This window comes from Coenobita brevimanus, chromosome 87 (genome assembly GCF_032717465.1).
Source record: "Coenobita brevimanus isolate Jiangsu-jjx chromosome 87, ASM3271746v2, whole genome shotgun sequence".
NCBI lineage: Eukaryota > Metazoa > Arthropoda > Malacostraca > Decapoda > Coenobitidae > Coenobita > Coenobita brevimanus.
The window spans coordinates 2,956,779-2,973,766 of NC_137040.1; positions in this window are offsets into that span (position 1 = coordinate 2,956,779).

Here is a 16,988-nt window from a genome sequence, read left to right on the forward strand (position 1 = left end):
ATATCTGAGGTGGTCCTCTTGTTCTTGGTATGGTAGTAAACGTGGAAACTATGTCAAGTTATAGTTAATGTTCACTAATTCAGTCAGGTAATGTAAAAAAAAAAAAAAAAAAAAAAAGTAAAAAAAAATGTTGGCATCAAACATTTAACATTAAATTACCAGCTACATGCTGTGAATCCATAAGGTACTTTAAATCTGATTAAGATATACATTGGAAGCGTAAGTTACTCTAACAACAGTAAATTTATTCTTGGACAATTATGATTATTATGCACCAGCTAAAATAGCTGCTTAACAGAGACCTAATCATTAGGCACAGAGACAAGTAGACCTTAACCCTCCTCTTCTGATAACAACGATTTCACTACTGACAGTGATATGTATGCAGTTTTGCGACTGGTAAAGACCCTAATATGAACAAATGAGTGTTCAGTAGTTACCGAATAAGTTTAAAATTAAATGATATTACAGATGGAGTAACGTTCCCGCCGAACACAATGTTTACACTGTTGACAGAAAACATATGGTTGGAGGGAGAACTAGTAAATATTGTATTTTTCGCCATCGATTATGTAGTAGTGATTTTTTCCCCACATTTTTCATTCATCCATGAAAAGAAGCTATTTGCAAATGGTTACTGTATGCATATAAGGGATTTTTATGCAGAAGTAATCTCTTGTTAATAAGCTGCAAATGAAGACTCCCATTCCATTGTCCGTCGTCCTGAGGCCTACTTACGAGATTTGAGTTAGTCTTATTGGCCTTGGTAAGGATGACAATCAAGTGACTGGTATAATTTAAGAAACCATTTTACAGGGCCTGTTTACTTTCCTACATGAGTATCTCATGATTTAAAACGTTTGAGTTAATAACAGATGAATGAATAGCTGGCTTACCCATGCCCCACCTCACCCCGAGGTCTGTAAATAAAATTTGCCATCCGACACGCCTCAAACATACGCAAGAATAGCTACCGTAGGGTGGAAAGTTTCTTTCTCTATAGCCGGAGTCTTAATCCCACCTGCCCTCTGCCATTTGACTGCCCTCCCTACAGCTCACCCCCTTTCTCTCATATCTCTTCACCCATTCCTCACATCTCATTCTCGGTCTCCCCCTCCCTCTCCCCCTTGCACCTCATACTGCATCTAGTCAGCCTCTCATACTTCCTCCTCTTCACGTGGCCAAACCCTCATGCAGTATTACTCTAAACGCTTTCAGTCACGTCCACATTCCACATTAACACCACAACGCTCCTTCGCTTCCTCATGTGTCTGTCTTGCAAATTTGTATTTGGATTTTTTCCTTTAATTGAATATGCTGTCTATTGTTTGTGTGGTGTTATAAATGAAAAGCTCATTGAATTCGATGCAGTAGTGAGAGATGACTTCGTGTGGTAAGTTTTCCGTAAGCGAATAGGCTAGAATATGTATCTATCCATGTGCTAGAAAACTCCCTACTCACGCCGACATGGACTGACTCGGACTGATCTCTGGCACTGGCTGTATGGAAAGGCCCCAGGGGCAGACAAGAGACTGAAGTCATCCATTTTCGTCTGTGCTACTCTTGGCATTTGGAATGCAGGGTGCGAAGTCCATGTGGATTTTTTCCTGCTATTCCCATTTTTTCTTTTTTTTTCTTTTTTTGCCTTAAAAGACTCATTCCAGCTGGGGGGGTTAGGTTTAGTCTCTTTTAACCTGTCCATTGCGACCTTTGTTCCCCAGCTCTGCAAAATCGCCTAAGGGTGGCAGAAGTAGCATGGAATATATAACTCCAATGAAAGATTTAAACACACGGCGGGATGCCTATCCTGTAAACGCATACGTAACAAGAGGGAATACTTACAGTAGAGTGCAACACCCGCGCCCACCAGTTGGTCTAAAGGTCGATCATTTGACTTTATTTGGCCTTCGACTATTTGATTTCAAAATATCGAAATACTTTCTTTCTTGACTCTTTGATCTTTCATCAAGTTTGGTCCAAACAAATTAAAACCGATGGAATCTTGTCCTGTGGCCTGACATTTGACTCTTCCATGTGACTTTGTCTTCCAAATCAAGTTCCTGTATCCGTCTTACCCGGAACCTTTCCACAAAGTTTGTCATAAATCGGATAAAAACTGTTCAAACTGACCTTGCCATGTGACCTTGAACTTTGACATTCTCAAAAACAGTGGGTCAGCCCAAGGCCCCTCGGCTTACTCCTGAGCTTACGTCAGATTTGGTTCAGAACAGATAGAAACTGCTATGGGTATTTTATTAGGCAGCTTTATGGGTCACTCTTTGGCCTAGCTCTGTGACCCTGGCCTTATGGAACTCCGTTCTTCCCCTACCCCCATCCCTTCCACCAAGTTTGGTGTAAATTAGATAAAAACTAAATTCTTACTGTTAGGTCAACGTTGACCCATCCCTGTGACTTTGACCTTTGACCTATTATTCTTAAAAAAACATTAGGTGATCTTCGTGGCTCTCTCTACCACTCTACCAAATTTGGCTAAGATCAGATAAAATATATCGGAGTTATTTTGTTCACACAGACAGACATACAAACAGCCAGCCAACCATCCAAACAGACTCGTGAAACAAAGCATTACAGCGGTTTTCGCTATGCGAGAGCGGGTGTAATTATAAACTTAATCCGACTCTGGATACACAAGTTTTCCCCCCTTTACCACTCTGGAAGTGGGGAAAGTGACGCGGGAGCAACTCTAGAACCAGTCCTGTTCGTCTGGCGTTCACTATAGCGTTGGAGGGACGCGCGACTATAGTGAAAGCACATTTTTTTTTCTTTTTTTTTTTTTTATGCGAGGAAGAAGGAACCAAAGGCCATGAGCCCGCAGTAACAGTTCCCTCCAAGAGAAAAACAAAATACAATATAGAGCCAAATTCAAGATCCGAGCCTACTATGACTCTGATGGGACCGCATTTATTTAGTATTTGTTCGTTTGATTGTTTTTACGCACATATATAAAATATCGAGATTCAGTGAGAGTATTGATTTCGATGACCGATAGTTTTTTTTTTTTTTTTTTAATAGCACAATGTTCATTTTAGCTTTTAATTTGGTAGGTCTATTATTAATTAGTTGGCTCTACCTGTGGTTTACGTAGCTTGATTCGTCCTTGAAGTTATGGCAAAGTCAGCTGTATAGTTATGTATTTGATATATACAGCAGGAGCTGGGTGGTTTGTAGGGACAGTACAGTATATAACATTTATCTTGTAGGTCCATTCCATTATTGTCAGTTTTTCATCTGATGAACCTCTTGTTTTAATAATAATAATAATAATAATAATAATAATAATAATAATAATCCATCCATCCATCATCCAATCCTACGTTGCCCCATCAGGAGCGTAGGAGCCCGGGGCTTGGCAAGTTGGTCCTGACATTTAAGATTAGTGACCAGCTTCACTGATCTCTGGGTGGCATTATGTGAGCAAAAAGCCCCAACCACCCCTCGGATATAAACCTACACAGGCTCTTTCTGATTGGAGCACCTTAATTATCCACTAAACCACCAGGCGCCATAATTTGTTTATGTGGTTACTACCCATCTTGGTAAATGGTTTCCTGGTGTACAGGAAACCATTTGGCTTGTCACTCAGTGAAGAGTATCCCATAGGCAGAAGGAAGAGGAAAGAATGAAGGAAAGAAAGACAGAAGAGGGAGTGTAAAGTCATCCCTAGGCGGAAGGAAGAGGAAAGAATGAAGGAAAGAAGAGGAAGGAAGGAAGAAAGGCAGACATCCAAAGCAGCACTACATCGAGTGGGTGGATGGTGAGCGCCCCCACCTACCACATGTATAATAATAATAAGATTGATAGTAATGATAATAATGTTAATCCCATGGTTGATCCTCTGTGCTTCAGTTGGTTTAAATCGCAAAAAGGTGTTTGTGTTATACTGTTGATACACACACACACACACACACACACACACACACACACACACACACACACACACAGAACATAGCATCCGCTTGGTCCGTCCGTGCGGATGTTAAAAAAAAAAAAAAAATGATGCTCAAACAATAATTCTACCCATGCCGTTTTTTATTGATTAATTTAATTTTTATACATCAGTCAACATCATGAGTCTTACAGTGCCATCTCAGCGTTGTATCTGATGTCTGGATGTTTCTTTGCTGGGGAGGTATCTTTGTTGTGGGGCCTTGAGAGGGGAAAGATTTGCGTGCTCAAATTGCTCTGTGCTCTAGATTTGAGGTGGATATTGGTACTTTTTATTGCTATAGGCATATCATTATACTGTTATACTCCTTTTACGCTGACTTGTCCTAAAATTCCCATCTCACCATCTTGAATGCTGAGAGATAGGAATAGACAGTCACTAGATTATGATGCTAGTCATAGTGACGTGCTATGGAAAGTATGTAGAGCGGTAACATGATCTCTTTCTGCCACAGAGCTACGTGACTAAGACAACTTAGCATTTTACTTATCCGTCATGGTGGGTTGCATGTATCAGTGACTTATATCAGCGGTTTAGCCAGCTGAGGTATGCCGGTTTATTATTACATCCCCACACCCGACTCATATAATTATTCTTCTTAATGTGTGTGAAAATGTATGAGTAGATATGAGTCAGCTTGTGCATTTTGAGAAAGCTCTTAATCTGCAGCCATGGTAGATACGGGCCGTGGCAAGTGGCGAAAAGGATGCCTGTTGTGTGTGTGTGTGTGTGTGTGTGTGTGTGTGTGTGTTCCGAAGTATTTACATGTATTTTACACCACACTATGACAGCCGGTATCGACCTAATGTATTAAAGCGACATTCCAGGGATTCATGGACTTTTGATCACGTAGGGACATGTATACTAGCGTCTTCTGATCTGGCAAGACAGTGTGGAATGTATTGTAAGTGTTGGTGGGAGGGGATGGAGGTCGAAGAGTGAAAAGAGCGAGGTGAGGGAGGTAGGGGAGGGGCGTGAGGGCTGGGGGATGGGGGGGGATAGAGGGAGGGAACGGGACGGGGTTGACTCGGTGGTTCAGTCGGTTTAGTCCTGACGCCACATTTGGAGGACGCTCTGAGTAATGGGTTCTAGCCTTCATCGACTGCCACTGAGTTTGGGATGGACGCTCATAAGCTAATACCCATCCAAAACAAATACCCAAACCTACACCACACCACTGTCTACTTCAACTGTCTTCTGTTTCACTGTCTGTGCCTTGTATCTGTCCTGCCCGCCTCCTAATCCCTCTTTCATAGGACGGGGGGTTGATCACTGTGGATGTGTTGAAGGGCTGATGTGCATTCCACTTGCTCTCAACAGAACCCACGTGTTACGATGAAGGCTAACTTGACTTTCCCCACACTTCTCATAGCTACGCCACGTAACTCTCACAGAAATGCTGGACACACAAGCGTGGTGGAGAAAAAGACCGTGGATCATTGGCGTTTTATTAAAACAGTTGCAAAATACAGTGGAAAGAACGCCTAGTATTAACAGTGCGAGACATGAGTGCAAGTCCCCCTCTCCCGCACACAGGCTTTTCTACACAGTCGTTACCATAGTCTTAGCAATAACTATTGAATCTGGACGAGTTTCCGACTTTATAATCATAATAATTATCTGTACAGTATTTAAATGCATCAGATCTTACACACACACACACACACACACACACACACACACACACACACACACACACACACACACACACACACACACACACACACACACACACACACACAGTATTATGCAATATTGACAGTAAGTTACGATGAAACAATATTAGGTTATAACACTTCATATCATTACCGATACTAATAAGAAAAGTTAGTAGAAAACATGGGTAATATATCATTTATGACTGCATGATCTGTCCTCTAAATGTCAACAAATATATAGCACTGTAATAGTACTTATTGCTCACGGCCTTACAAGTTTTACCTCAGTTATGATATTGCATTATCTCCATTTGCCCAAGGCTTATGTAAAGTACCAATTCACTATAGGCAGGTAATGATATAAATTTACTTAAGTTGAATGCTAAAGTTATTTCAGCCCTGAGTGGGTCAACACTGACTGGAAAATCAAAGATATAATCAGTAAAATGCTCTGTGCCTTTGAAATAGTTCAACAGTAAAACTTCTGTAGTCGTCCAATATATATTCTTTCAAGTAACATGTTCAGTAAGTAGGATTTTGTTTTTTTATTTATTTTACAGATGCTGCTGTGGCTGCGTTTGCGCCTGGTGTGCCAGTGCCTCCTGCTGTTGCTGTAAGAGTATACAGTATACGTCGGTGGCCATCCTGACATGGGGGCATCAGCTACGGAACCGGCAGAAAGAATGCTAGTGGTAGCAGTGGTGTGGTGGAAATGCATGAAGAGCAAGAGACATGAAGAGATTCTCCACTCCCCTTCCTTCTCGTTCCTACGGTGATGGCGGTGGTGGCAGGTGATGGCTGAGGCGGCAGGTGATGGCTGAGGCGGCAGGTGATGGCTGAGGCGGCAGGTGACGGCTGAGGCGGCAGGTAACGGCTGAGGCGGCAGGTGTTGGTTGAGGCGGTAGGTGTGGTGGCGGCGGCAAGCACGAAGACCCTCACAGTCACATCTGTTTGGGAAGGTAAGGACCCAGTATTAGTTTTAGGGTCATATTCCAAGTTGCACCGCTCCTGGGCGATTTATTTAGTATATTACCATAAATCAATCAGTCAGTCAGTCAGTCAATCCAGTCAGTCTGTCTGTCCATCTGTCTTTGTGTCTATCTATCGAACCAGATGCTTTAATCCCGGAAGGGGGGGGGGGGATCACAAACGAATCTCCTCCACGTCACCCTGTCCTCCCCGGATGCTCTCTCTACAACTCACACCCCCTCACTCATGCTCTTCTCCACTCCATCCCTTCATCCCATGCTCCGTATCCCCTTCCCCTCCACCCCACCACCTCGCATACATACACGTATCCAGTCAATCTCTCATTCTCCATTCTCTCCACGTGGCTAAATCATCTCTCCTGATGCTTTCTAGCACATCCACAGGAACACCACAATGCCCCATCACTTCCTCATTCGTCTGTCTGTCTCGCCACGTAACTCACACAACCGAATGCGTAAGTACAATACACAAAATAGATAGCCAAGGAAAGGTTGCTAGAAAGCCTGAGTATTAAGGTGTGAGTAACACAGAAGAAAACAGTAAGGTATAATAAGCGATGTAAGGTGGTAGTGCTGGGAGGATACATCGAGATCGTGGTAAATTGGCTGAACTCATGTCGGCATCATCAACATCGGTCCATGGTGTCGCTCGCAAGTTTTTACCTCATTCGGTAGTTTGAGTTTCCTTTACAAATCTGATATGTACGACTGATTTCAATGAACATAAGGTACTAAATAAAACAGATACTTAGTTGTGCCATATGTTTAAACACGCCGTGATAAAGCTTTTGCCTGATACAAAGGCTAGGTGTCAACGCCAAAATTACGACTCGTTAACTGTGTGATATGCGGACGTGCGGTTACCTGGGGGAGAGCCGGCAGTTATGTGGTCCTGTCTGAGAGGGTGGCGTCTCTCCACGTGTTCCTTAACTAGCCAGCCTATTTACGGTACTGCAATCATTATATTGCGTTCATCTGATTATGTGTGCGTCGTTGGAGTCGCAGAGAGGCTGGAAGGACAGCGAGTCTTCTGATGCTGGCCGGTAGTGGTGGCATTAGGTAAGTAAGAGAGACGCTGTTGATGCAGGCCCGTGCTCGAAGATGGCGGAGTTGTTCCCCCTCCCCTTCTCTCTTTTCACCTCACTATCAAACACCGATGGTAAAGCTACTTAAAACGCCTTTATATTCATAAGATAACGTAGGGGCTTGACTGTAGTGATCCCTTCAAACCAATAGCAAACCCAGCACATAATTCATTTTTTAGTACTGGGATATTTAACTGAACTAAAGTTGTTATCCACCCAAGCCCCCTCAGTCTGTGATTTTCGCTCTTCGTGTAAGTTACCTTCATTACATTTTACTCCTTCACTCCGATGACGCAATTTATGTTCTTACTGTTACTAGAAGATTTTATTCAGCTTGGGAAGAGTACCTTATCAGTGAAGGGATTAAAGAAGGAGTGAATGGATTATTAATGAAGGAGAGAAGGGATTAATAAAGGAGTAAAGGGATTAAGGAAGTAATGAAGGTGTTATGAGGAAGTGAAGGGATTAATGGAGGAGTCAAGGTGTTAATGATGGCTATATCTTGCCCCTGCAGTTCGGTAAGTCTCACCTGAACTGAATTAAATCATCTGAGGGGTAGCATGTATAAAACAAAATAAATAATCGGACTGAAGGGGTTAATGTACTATGGTGATGAGGCCTTGATACTAATACGCCTGTATTCTCATAGGTTAAAGAGGCTCGTAGCACCTCTTTCTAACCAACTTATTCATGCATATGGCTGGCTGATATATTTTTATACGCCACTTATGCAGAGTATGGGAATATTTCGGTGATTTAAACAACACGGGAGAAGATAAAGTAAGATGTAATAAACGGATTAAATCGCCTAGGAAGAGGTGTTTGGCAGCGTGTATACCACCTCCCTCCCCTCCCAGTCCCTCCCAAGTACGGGCCTGCTTATGTAAGTGTATGTACAGTACAGTACTTTGTTTTACAGCTTTGATATGCTGTGTTTGTATTTTGCCTCTTCATGGTATTGTTATAGATCTTGTATGTATTTAACCCGCGCAGTTTTATTATCGTTCATGTAGTGTATTTGGCTTAGTTTATTTATTTATTTATTTTATTTATTTTTAAATATTACGGTGTATCTAGCGTCTTCATATTTTTGTCATCGTTCTTGCGTAATTACCCGAGCAGTTCAGTTATCATTCTTGCAGTGTATGTATTCAGCGTCTTCAGTTTTGTTATCGTTCTTGCAGTGTATTTGGCTTTATTTTTTTTTTCTTTGTAAATCTTGTAGTGTACCTAGCGTCTTCACAGTTTCGTTATCGTTCTTGCAGTGTACGTATTTACCTAAGCAGTTCTGTTATCGTTCGTGTAGTATATGTATTCATCGTCTTCACAGTTTTGTTATCGTTCTTGCAGTTTATGTATTTACGGATGCAGTTATGTTATTGTTCGTGTAGTGTATGTATTCGGCGTCTCCAGTTTTGTTATCGTTCTTTCAGTTTTGTATTTACGGGCGCAGTTATGTTATTGTTCTGGGAGTGCACGTATTCAGGTCACAGTCAGAAGGGTCGAGTTCAGTTCTTGTACCGGTCAGGCTGTTGGGTGCAGTTCGTTTCCCTCTCGTCCTTGTTTATCCGGCAGTACAAGTGGGGCCAAGGTGTATTCTGGGGGAAGACTGAGACTCGGCAGCCATTTATCTTATGCCTTAATGGCCCTCTCGTGTAGTTGACAGGTATAGATCTAAGCCTAACTCTTCCTCTCCATCGTTTTCTCAGCGCCTCCATGTTCCTTCTCAATATTAACCATCTCCTTCCTGTGTTCAGTTTTCTGCCTTACCTGTCCTTTCTCCCTTAATTCCTCTCTCTCTTTTTTTCTTTCTTTCTTTCTCTCTCTCTCTCTCTCTCTCATTTTCTCCTCCTCCTCCTCCTCCTCCTCCTCCTCCTCCTCCTGCTAGTCCTTCCTTTCCTTCCTTCTCACGTACAATACCATCCTCCTTCCTTTCCCACTCTTTTCTTTCAGCTTTTCTGTCACCATCCTCCTCCTCCTAATCTTTTATGTAGTAAGAGGAGGACTATACAACAGTAAGAAAAATCATAAATGTCTTACGATATATGAGACACGTTGTGGCTTTCACTGCTCGGTTTCTTGACATATTATTTGAACTGATAAAGTGGAAGTGTTGCTTGTTAAGGAATCCCCATATTAGAGTTGGCCATGGTGCACCAGATTTTTCTAATTTCCAACAGTTGCAGGAAATTGTAAAGTAGAAAGAAATCTCACATGCGTTATGAGATCTGGAGTAGTGTGAGTCGCGGCTTGACATTTTGGGGGGGCTACTTGGAGAGACAGATAGACTAATGAGGAAGTAAAGGAGTGTTATGGTGTATGTGAAAAGCATGAGAAGTACCCTACGATGGTTTGGCCACGCGTAGAGAAAAGAGAAATAGAAATCGGAGAGGAGAATGTACGAGTATGTAAGTGTGGCTGAGGGGAAGGGGGAAGAAGGATGAAGCCGAGGGTGAGATGGAGAGTTGTGAGGGTGGTCTGACTTGGAAAAGGTCACCCTGATGGCGGGGGACGGTGACATGGAGGCGATTCGTTTGTGGCCACCTCTTCTGGGATTAAGGCGTCAATGTAACGGATGGATAGATAAATTGATAGATAAAGTTTTTCTTGGTTTCATCCTGCCTTTTATTAATCTTGGACCTCTTGTAGTGAAAGGGTAAATGAAGTCTTTCTTACTATATCTGAAGTCTATACGTAAAATCTGTTATCTGAAGTCTGTATTATTAAAACAGCTTTAACGTGTGAATGAGCCCTTGGTTTTGTACGATGATTTCTAAAGCATGTGACAATAATAAAACTTAATCTGACCATTTCGTATCGCCGCTGATCACGCTCCGTAATGTGGGATGCAGGTTAATCACATCATTACAATTGTTCCTTAAATGACCGTCAAAAATAAGTGACTTCCTTACACCTGTACACTCTGTTTTTGATAATCTGACCATAATACCTTCAGTTCAGTGAGTCTTCCCCTAAATAGCATAAAACCCTAAGGATACAGCAAGAATAAAATAATAAAAAGATTAAGAAATACAGTATACAATTCTGTAGATGAAGGGGTAAGGTTGAATCAGTTGACTACTTTTATTGCTTTAAACTCACTACCTTCAGACGATTTTCCTCAGCTTAGGGAAGACCTCTTCTAGAAAAGGGTTAATGGAGGTTGAATCTAACTCCTCCACTTCGAAAAGGCTACCCTAAGCTGAATTAAATCGTCAGGAGAAAAGATTAAGTATGACGTCCTTGGGCTGAAGTGATGATTCGTCCAGAAAGGTTTTAGACGGCGCTTACAGGTTGCCCAGAAAATGCTCTTAAGCTTTCCATTTCCTAAACAATAAGAATTTTCACACCTACTTCGTGCCATTCTTCTCCCCGCGCGCCACAAAGGAAGGCCGCTGCGTGCTCTGAGTACAAACAAAAGGGCCTTCACAGAAAACTGCAGGGGAGACGAAAGAAAATATGAATAACGCTCTCGTTCTTCCGCGAGCTGTATACCGTAGCCTTTATACATTATGGTATTCATTCTGCGATATGAATAAAGTAAGCAGTAGTACATTCTCTTCCTCCCCGAGCTGTATTGTTAAATCATTTATGATTACTGTAGCTCGGATATACAGTATTATGAAATCCATAACTACATCGTAAGGAACGTTGGTACCGTGGGTTAAGCTACTTAGTCCAGACTTTTAAGGCAAAAGTGACCAGTTATTTTTCCATGAGTGGTATTATGTGAGTAATAAACCCCAGCTATTCCTCAGATGTAATCCTGTATGGGTTGCTACTGGTTGGAGCGCCTCCGCAACATCACCAGGCGTCCGTTTGGTTATGTAGTTACAACCCAACGCAGTAGCCTAAATGGTTTCCTGAGTTACAAGGAATCACTTGGCTTGCTAGTCAATGCAGAGTTACCTCATGGTAGCTGTGCATCACGTAAGCGGATGGTGGACGCCTACACCTAGCATAAAAGATTCACTAAATGTGTCTTCTATAGTTTAGTTCACACCGCACCCAACCGCCAAACAGCGCACAACAGATCACAAGTGTCTGACAGCGGAGAAACAGTAATTAATCTGTTGTTCTTCCTCCAGTCGCAATGGAATATTTATGATTTATGATAGGCAGTGTACGGTATAAGAAAAAACATAAAAAAATCTCTTTTCCTTCCTCGACGTACGACGCACCGTAACCTTAATATTTGATATAAATTTTACTAACTGAGGAAGGAGAATGTGAATATGATGATGACGTACAGGACACACACACACACACACACACACACACACACACACACACACACACACACACACACACACACACACACACACACACACACACCACAACCCTCCCCCAACCCCCAACCCCCTACACCCCACCCACATAAGAATAAAGTCATTAAAAGAAAATTCGAAATCACACCACTGATCACTTTTCCAGCGGCTGCCAACCATGAACACAAAACTCCCCTCTAAATTAGAATACTCCACGTTTTTCATTTTGTATGGAATAATAAAAAAATCGGTGGCGCGCTGGGATTTTTCACAATTCCCTCGATATTACTGGCGGTTGTTGAATACATAATTTAATATTCGCCCCGTGTCCATATAAACGAAAGTAATTTAAGCTCGGCCGAAAATGCGAACTTTATTTCCAGCGCCTCTCCCTCCCTCCCTCCCCCTCTCTCTCTCTCTCTCAATCTAGCGCGCGAAAAGTGGGCGAATTTTTATACTAAACTAAAATGCAGGGATTAGATACAGCCCTATATTAATCCTTCGGAGTGAGGGATTTTTCTTGAGTTTATCGTCTGGAGGTAACAAGACTGAACAAAGAAAAGACGTCAGTGGCTTGAAGAGACTGAAATACATGCACCTGGTCATGCCACCTGGTGAACGGATGTAGGTAATTATTTTAGGGACCTGGACCTACCTGTGCGTGGTTTTTTGTGGCTGGTGAGGTGGATGAAGGGAAGGGTGGGGATGGGTGGTGGTGGGTGAAGGGAAGGGTGGGGATGGGTGGTGGTGGGTGAGGGGAAGGGTGGGGATGAAAGGTGGTGGGTGAGGGGAAGGGTGAGGATAGTTGGCGGTGGGTGAGGGAAAGGGTGGGAGAGGGTGTCAGTGGGTGTGGGTGGCGGTACAGCTTAGGCTGGGTGAGGCTGGGTGAACGGGAAGGATGGAGGTGGGTGAGAGTGGGTGGGAAAAAGGGTCAGGCTGGATGAGGTTGGGTGAGGGAGAAGGGTGAAGGTAGGTGTGAGTGGGTTGGGAAATGGGTCAGACTGGGTGAGGGTGGGTGAAGTAAAGGGTTAGGCTGGGTGAAGGTGTGTGTGTGGGGAAGGGTGGGGGTAGGTGAGGGGAGGGATGAGGGGTAGGATGACAGTACGTGTGGGTAGAAGGGAATGGAGGGAACTGGGTAAAGGAAAGATGAGGAGAGAAAAATACGGAAGAGTAATAATCAGGAGAGAGAGAGAGAGAGAGAGAGAGAGAGAGAGAGAGAGAGAGAGAGAGAGAGAGAGAGAGAGAGAGAGAGAGAGAGGATGACAAGAAAAAGAAAGGAGGAAACGAAGAGATAAGGAGAGAACGAATGAGGAAAGGAAAGGATGAGAGAGAGAGAGAGAGAGAGAGAGAGAGAGAGAGAGAGAGAGAGAGAGAGAGAGAGAGAGAGAGAGAGAGAGAGAGAGAGAGAGATGGCAAGGAAAAAAAAGGAGGAAACGAGGGGGTAAGGAGAGAACCAATGAGGAAAGGAAGGGATAGAGGAGAATAAATGAGAAAAGGAGAGATAGAGAGAGGATGAATTAGGCAAGAAACAGGAGTAAAAATATATACAGGAAGGTCAGCTGCGAAGAAAAGAAGAGAAATTGCAAGATTGTATGAAGGAAGGAAGGAATATGAGAGATTGGAAGAATGAAGGAATGAAGACTTGAGTTAGGAAAGTGACAGAAATTGGTTGAAAATTCGAAAACCAAAGAGATGTGAGAAAACGAGGGAATAAGAAAGACAGTGATATGGTGACTTAATGAGAAAATCTTTAAAGACTAAAAGATTTATAGGAGAGAAGAGGAGGATAAGGAGAGAAAAAAAAGGGCGGGAGAAGAAAATAGCTGAGATAAGAGTGAAGGTTTTGAGAAGAGTAATGGAGAGTGAGGAGAGGCTGATGAAAAGTGAATGAGTAGGTAGGGAGGGAGGATTGGAAAAAGCCGGAGGGGAGAGGGAAGAAGGGCGGGAAAGAGGGAGAGAGGGGAAAAGAGTAAGGAGGAAGGGAAGAAGGAAGAAAGGAAGGGAAGGAGAGAAAAAAGCAAAAAGGAAGGGAGGAAAGAGAGAAGAGAGCAAAGAATGACGAGAGGGAAGGAGAGAGGGAATAAAAATCATGAAAAGAGAATGGGAAAGAAGGTAAGAGGAAAGAAAGGTGGATGGAAAGAAGGGAGGGAGGGAACGAGGGAGGGAGGGAAGGAGCGAATGAATGAGGGAGGTAAAGTGTGTGAGTAGAAAAGACAGAGAAACCAGGTAAAAGTGAGGTGACGGGTGGGGGTAAGGTGTGTGAGGGGTAAGGGATAAGAGACAGGTGGGGAAAGGTGTGGTGGTGTGAGGGGTGAATGATAGGTGTGGTGTTGGATGGGGTGAAAGGTGAGAGTGAGGTGTGTGAGAGATGAAGGGTGAGGGACAGATGGGGTGACTGTCGGAGGTAGAGTGTGTGGGGGTGAAAAACAGGGTGGCAGGTATGGGGTGCGGGTGTGTGAGGGATGGGTTGACAGGCGGGGGATAGGATGTGTAGAGGGGTGAGACGGCTAGGCTGGGTGATGGGGGTGAGAGAGGGAGTTGGGCAAGTAGGGGTAGATGAGGGGGAAGAACCAAGTGTGGGGCAGGGAGGAGAGAAGGGAAGGGAGAGAGACGGGTGGGGGTGATAAGCGAGAGGAAGAGATAGTCAGGGGGAGGAGGAAGGGGAGAAACAGGGGGAGGGGTGGTGAGACGACGTGAGAGAGGGAGGGGGAGAGACAGGTCAGGGGTGAGGGAGGGGGAGAGACCGGTCAGGGGGTGAGGGAGGGAGTCTGGTTAATTGTGGAGTGTTTGAGCTTCGTCAGTCAGGTGTCAGGGGGAAGAATAGCCAAGTCTCCCTACACAACACAGGCTCGACAGGGTGCGACACATGCCTCTCTCCCTTTCCTCCCTCCCTCCAGCGATTCTCTCTCTCTCTCTCTCTCTCTCTCTCTTTCTCCTCTACCGTCCTACACTTTCCTTCCTCCCTCACCCTACTCTGTATGTGTGTGTGTGTGTGTGTGTGTGTGTGTGTGTGTGTGTGTGTGTGTGTGTGTGTGTGTGTGTGTGTGTGTGTGTGTGTCTCGCTCTCTCTCTTCACTTTCTCCCTCCCTCTTTCTCTTCTACCGTCCTACACTTTCCCTCCTCCCTCACCCTACTGTGTGTGTGTGTGTGTGTGTGTGTGTGTGTGTGTGTGTGTGTGTGTCTCTCTCTCTCTCTCTCTCTCTCTCTCTCTCTCTCTCTCTCCGTCGGAACGCGTGATAAGCAATAACAATCATTCAGAAATTCCTCGTTTGACAGAGTGTTGGGGGAGAGATGAGGGTGAGGGAGAGGGGAGAAGGGAGAGAAGAGAGAGAGAGAGGGAAGAAGGGAGGAAAGTGAGAGACGAGGAGGAAAGAAACAAGAAGAGGAGAAGGGAGGAAATGGAGAGAGAAGGAGAGAATGGTAGAGAAAGAGAGAGGGGAGAAAATGGGAGAGACTATGGGAGAGACTAATGAAAAGATAGATGATGAAAAAGGAAAGAGAGAGAGAGAGAGAGAGAGAGAGAGAGAGAGAGAGAGAGAGAGAGAGAGAAACAGGAAGGAAAGGAGAAGAATAAAAGAAAGAAGAGAGGGAAGAGAAGAGAGATATCGGAAGGAATAGAAAAATGGATAGAGATGAGGGTGAGGGAAGGAAAGAGGGAAGAGGAAGGTGGGAGAGAGGGTAGAGGAAAGTAGGGGAAAGGGAAGGTTCATCAGGACTATATTTAACCTCTCCAGTTAGAAAAGTCTCCCTTAAGTGGAATAAGTGGATTAGAATTGCTTAGAGCTGGTAAGAATTGACAAATATAATATGTTACTAGATTCAGCAGTTTATCATCGTGTCTTATATTTCTGTTTTTGTTTGTGGTCTTTTATTTCACACTTTTCTTTTTAACATTTCATACTCCCATGCCTACTGAGAGAACGAAAGCGTCCTTGTATTCTGGTCTAATTTCATCAATGTTATCACCTTTTTTTTTTGTGGTCAGTAGGAACAGTTTGTCAGATTTTCGTCCTGATCTTGTCATTTAGTGTTTTTGTAATCCCGTGGACAGGCAGTTGGAGGGACAGAATATGAACTGATAAATAGATAGAAAAGAGAGAGAGAGAGAGAGAGAGAGAGAGAGAGAGTTTGAGATGCAGAACACGGATGTCGGGCTGATGAAACAATGGGACAATGATGGAAGGGAAGGGGAAGAGGAATAAAGGGAGCGAAGAGAAGAGTGGAAGACCTGAGAGAAGGGAGGGTTTAAATTATATATATATATATATATATATATATATATATATATATATATATATATATATATATATATATATATATATATGTGTGTGTGTGTGTGTGTGTGTGTGTGTGTGTGTGTGTGTGTGTGTGTAAAACATAACAGACGACATTCAACACAGTCCACAGATATATGGGGATGTGACAAAAAAAAGTACTGAGTGATCTTGCATGTGAGGTGGAGCTGTTTCTGGAAGCTTCAGTGACTGTGGACGACTTCATTGGGAATTATGTCTGAAGTTTTCATAGCTTTGTACCAGTACTTTTTCTCCCCTAAATCCTACCTCTCGCTACCGTTTATGCGGCAGTCTGGGTTGCGATGATGATATACGGTATCGATATATGCAGGGTTTCCCGGAACATGACGTATTAATTGCGGCAGGTGATTCAAGCGCTGATTCGGGGTTTTAAAAAATGCCATATCAACGTGGGTCAAATTATCTGTTGTTACGGAGATACAATTACTGATGACATTATGGGTGAATTTTGAGGCAGAAGATTTTCGCCGCTAAAAACATCAATAACTCTAGCTCCATAACGGCTGAGAAGTGGCCCCTTGTTGATATACAATGTTTGTTATACTCAAAATGAACCCTACACCACTTCCTGAAGATAGTAGGTCAAATTTCGGGACACCCAGTATAGCAGTCTATCTGTCTGTCTGTCTGTCTATGAGAGAGAGAGAGAGAGAGAGAGAGAGAGAGAGAGAGAGAGAGAGAGAGAGAGAGAGAGAGAGAGAGAGA